The 5,515-nt window shown below is 30.9% G+C and overlaps 1 non-coding gene across 1 annotated transcript; it reads left to right on the forward strand.

The window, feature by feature from the left end:
- The first annotated feature begins 4,951 nt into the window (after positions 1–4,951).
- On the forward strand, positions 4,952–5,058 carry LOC131822305 (U6 spliceosomal RNA). Its single transcript, XR_009350184.1, has one exon. It is a non-coding gene; the product is annotated as a U6 spliceosomal RNA (small nuclear RNA).
- The last annotated feature ends 457 nt before the right edge of the window (positions 5,059–5,515 follow it).

The raw sequence follows: 5,515 nt of genomic DNA on the forward strand, positions 1-5,515 counted from the left end.
GCCTGCTTAAGATTCTTTTCTCTTCTTTTTCTATCCCTCCCTGCACTCTTGCTCGCTCGCTCTCTCTTGCTTGCTAATAAATAAATAAATATATAAATATATAGATAATAGACAAAGCAAAATAAAAGCAGATTATGGAAATAAATATAAAGATTTTGAAATGAAAACAAGTTCAAAATAAAATAGAGAAGACCTACACAGCTAAAAGTTCATTCAAAAATCTACTATTAAAGAATTCAGTATGACACAATGTTAAGATATCAAAAGATTTGAGCATGTACTTTACAGAAAGGGTAATCCAAATGGCCACTCATATATAAAAACTGTTTATCTTTATTATGAATCTGGAATTAAATTAAAATTAAAATTAAATTAAAACCTAGAATGGCATACTATTACACACTTACCATATTGGGCAACAGTAAAAATGTCTTGCAAGAATGTGAAAGAATGACAGTGCCCATAATAAAAACATTTGAGGTAAGTTGTACAATATTTAGAAAACTTAACAATAAAAATAAAAAAAAAATTGGTCCATTCCTAGAAACACAACATGGAACTAAATGAATATTTTCACCAGGATATGCAAACAGATGATTATAGTTATTTCATTCATAACAGCAGATCAGCAGTGGTATATTTGCACAATGTTACATTAAATAAGAGAGAATATTAACAACCTGGGAGGAGGGGCTAGGTTGTTATCATAAAGAGATCTTCTATGGTGCTGATTATGTTCTATTTCTCAAAATCTTTAAGTTAAAAAAGTTTTCCAGTTTATATCTAGATAGATAGAGAGATAGATAGATAGATGATAGATAGACAGATATCCCAGAAGCTGCAATGCTAGGCTAGGACCAGGCTTTAAAGGGCTTTTCTATACTCTACTAAATACTTTAAACCTTTCGGGGCGCCTGGGTGGCTCAGTGGGTTGAGCCGCTGCCTTCGGCTCAGGTCATGATCTCGGGGTCCTGGGATCGAGTCCCGCATCGGGCTCTCTGCTCAGCAGGGAGCCTGCTTCCTCCTCTCTCTCTCTGCCTGCCTCTCTGCCTACTTGTAATCTCTCTCTGTCAAATAAATAAATAAATCTTTAAAAAAAAAAAAAAAATACTTTAAACCTTTCATTATATCATAGCTCAGTGTTCAAATCTCCATTGGTTTCCTCAGTTTCCTAATATTTCTCTTAAGGTGACCTGATCTAGACTTTTGATCACCTTTGTCTAAATATTTCTATTTTAACAAAGTCCTTTTTAACACTCAGAGACTGAAACTTAGAAAAATACTCTGTTATCTCACTAGAGTGGAAAATATATAGTTACCCATTAACTAATGATATCCATGTCTACATTAGATCCATGACATTTTTAATTCTTGGGAGCTTTTGGTTAAATGAATTTTTTAAGCTTCCTTTAAATGAAGCTTTAAGCCACCACCACATGAATAAAATTGAAGAACTAAATGAAAACAAGCCAAGTATTTACAGAGTAATAGAATGTGCAGTGGAAAGAGTACAATTCTGAAATCATAAAGCCTAAATTAGTGTGATGCATCTTTACTAGCCATGTAATCATAAACCAGTTATCTAAATTGTGTTTCCTCGGTTTTTTCACCCATGAAATGGTGATGATAATACTTATTATGCAGAGTTGTTGTGTGGCTGTAATGAAGCATGGAGCATGAGAGTCTCATATTCCATGCTAAAATGATAGCTATTTTTATACTTATAATAATTCTAATAATAGTAATTAAATTGTTCAAAATGATAATATTCATTTATATTGAGGCATTGTATTGACTATTCATAGACACATTTACCAAAATAAATTTCATTTTACTTTACCCCCCCTGAGGATATATATTTTCTAATTCAATATGAATCTCATTATGAATAATAATTATCATGATAAATATGCTGATTTTTCTTCTATTTATTTTTAGGGAAGTATCCTAAACTGTTGAACATAAAGAAACTTAAGCAAGTCTGTCTTATTCAAAATTTGCATGCTGCTTTCTTATGAAACTAGATTATAGAGTTGTATGAAATAAATTCATGCAGTTAAGATATTTATGTTTGGAAAACTGGGTGGTCAGTTTAGTATCTCAAAAGAAGATTTTAAATTTAAACCTTAAAAATGAGCTCTTTCAGCCTTATTTATAGACCATCCTTCATGCTTCATAAGTATTCCTTCATTGTAAACTAAGTAATAGTTTTTGTCACAGTGTATATAACTAAAATGGATTTTATATTCTATTATTTCAGAGTTAGTTGCAGTTTCTACTTCCTTACTTCCTTTTTTGAAAAATAGATTAATTTTACAAAAAGTTTTTTCCAGCTTTATTGAAAAATAATCGACATATTATAATTTGTAAATTTAAGAAATGATTTCTTATAACATTGCAAACTTTTAACATTGTGTAAATTTTGTACAATTTGATAAATTGGTATACATCTGTATTGCAATATAATCTACATAAAAATGTTAATACATCTACTATCTCATATAGTTGCCACTGTTTTTATGCATGTATCGTAAGGAATTTTAAGATCTACTCTCTTAGCAACTCTTATGTATATAGTACAGTAGAGATAAACTTCAGAGTTCTTGTGGGTTTTGTTCCAGACCACCTCAATAAAGAGATTATCTCAATAAACTAAGTCAAATTATTATTGTTTTTTTGGTTTCCCAGTGCATATAAAAAAATAAACACTATACTGTACTGTTCAAAAGCATTATGTCTTTAAAGAAAAACAATGTATATACCTTAAGTAAACTAGTTCTGAGTTTTTAGTGGGTCGTAATTACTGATCACAGATCACCATAACAAATACAATAATAATGAAAAAACTTGAAATATTGCAAGAATTACCAACATGTGACAGAGAGACACAAAATGAACAAATGTTGTTAGAAAAAATGGAGGCAGCAGACCTTTTTTATACAAGAATCCTATAAAATTTCAACTTGTAAGAATGTGATATATGCAAAGTTTAATAAAGGGAAGCACAATAAAAAAGTATGTATATATTATTAACTATGATCATCATGCTGTACATTAGATCCCCAGAACTTTTTCATATTTTAGTTGCAAGTTTGTACCCTTTGACCACCTTACTCCACCCCAGGTTCACCCCTTGTCAACTCAACTCTAAGTTTCTATTAGTTTGCCTTTTCTTCAGATTCTGTATGTAAGGGATATCATAATACATAAATTTAAAAAATATATAAAATCTTTGAAATATTTCACTTAGTATAATACCTTCAAGATCCATCCATGCTGTTGTAAATGGCAGTATTTCTTAATTTTTCATGGTTAAGTAGTAGTATTCCATAGTATATATTTACCATACTTATTTTATTCATTCATCCATTAATGGATACTGAAGCTATTTCCATCTCTTGCTTAGAGTTAATAATTTTATAATGAACATAAGAGTGCAGATATGTCTTCGAATAGTGACTCCGTTTCCTTTAGATATATACCTAGAAGTGGGATTACTGAATCATATGGTAATTTTACTTTTAATAATATGAATCATCTCCATACTGTTTTCCATACAAATTTATATCCCTATCACAGTGCATAAGTTCCCCATTTTCCCCAATATTTAACAAAATTTTTAGTTTTAATTTTTTGGTAGTATATATTCTAATAGGTAGTAATATCTTGCTGTGTTTTCCAGAAGTAAACAACAACAACAACAACATAATGACTTTGCCCTGAATTTTTACGTTGAGCACTTTTTAATGCTCCTGTTGGTCATTTATACAACTTTTTGAAAGAAAAAGTCTATTGAGATCCTTTTGCTATTTTTTAAATTATATATTTTTTTCTATTTGTATCTGTTGGTTATTAACCTCTTTTCAGATATAAGATTTGTAAGTATTTTCTTCCATTCTGTGGATTGTGTTTTTATTCTCTCTCTCTCTGTCTCTCTTTTTCGGCAATTCAGAAACTTTAGTTTGATGTAATACCATTTATTTATTTTTGGTTTTTTACTTGTGTTTTTGGTCTGGTATCCAAAAAACTATTGGCAAGACCAATGTCAAGGAGAATTTTTCCTATATTTTCCTTTAGGAAATTTAGTTTCATGCATCACATTTAAGTCTTTAATCTATTTCAAGTTAAGATTTATGAGTGATATAAGGCTCCAGTTTCATACTGTTTTATGTGACTATTCAGTTTTAAATATCATCTATTGAACAGACTATCCTTACCCATTACATATGTTGGCCCCTGTCAAATATTAGGTGACTGCATGAAAGGATTTATTTCTGGACTCTCAATTCTGTTCTACTTGTTTATTGGTCTGTTTTTATGCCAGTATACTTTATTGTTTTGAGCTTGAGGGCTTTGTAGTATAATTTCAAATCAAGAAGTGTAATTTCTCTTCTTCATTCTTTCTCAGAACTGCTTTGATTATTTGTTGTCTTTTATGGTCTCATATAAATTTTAGGATTCTTTACTTACTTCTGTCAAAAAATAATATTGGATATTTTTTAAAAGATTTTTTATTTATTTATTTGACAGAGAGAGATGACAAGCAGGCAGAGAGGCAGGCAGAGAGAGAGGAGGAAGCAGGCTCCCTGCTGAGCAGAGAGCCTGATGCAGGGCACGATCCCAGGACCCTGGGATCATGACCTGAGCCGAAGGCAGCGGCTTAACCCACTGAGCCACCCAGGCGCCCCTAACTTTGGATTTTTGATAGGAATAGAATTTACAGATGGTTTCCGGTAGTATGGACATTTTAACAATGTTAATTCTTACCGTTCATAAATATGGGCTATCTTTCCATTTGTATCTCCTTCAATTTCTTTATCAATGTCATAGTTTATGGGGTACAGATCTTTCATCTTCTTAGTTAAAACTTTTCCTAAGTATTTTATTATTTTTGATGCTATTGTGAATTAGATTGTTTTTCATCATTAGAGTGTAAAAATGCTCCTGTCTTGTGCTTACTTTGGCAGCACATATACTAAAATTGGAATGATGCAGAGAAGATTAGCGTGATCACTGAACAAGGATGACATGAAAAACTGGGAAGCATTCCACATTAAAAACAAAACAAAACAAAACAAAATTCTTGTCTTTTATATATTGATCTTGTATTTGGCAGCTTTACTAAATTTGTTTATTCAAATATTTTTGTGACGTTTTTAGGATTTTTTTACATGTAAGTTCATGTTATCCAAAAAAGGAAAATTTTATTTCTCCTTTTTTTTTTTTGGAGTCTTTTATTTCTTTGTGCTCCTTGTTTCTCTGGCTAGGACATCCAGTACTATGTCAAATGAGAGTAGTGAAAGTGGACACACTTGTCTTGTTTCTGATCTTTAAGGTGAAAACTTTCAAACTTTTTTGATTGAATATGAGATTAGCTCTGGGCTTGCAAAATGTGTTTTTTAATTGATTTTTTAAAATTTTTTATAAACATATAATGTGTTTTTATCCCTAGGAGTACAGGTCTGTGAATCACCAGGTTTACACATTTCACAGCACTCACCATAGCACATACCCT

Source organism: Mustela lutreola, chromosome X (assembly GCF_030435805.1).
Source record: "Mustela lutreola isolate mMusLut2 chromosome X, mMusLut2.pri, whole genome shotgun sequence".
NCBI classification, from domain to species: domain Eukaryota; kingdom Metazoa; phylum Chordata; class Mammalia; order Carnivora; family Mustelidae; genus Mustela; species Mustela lutreola.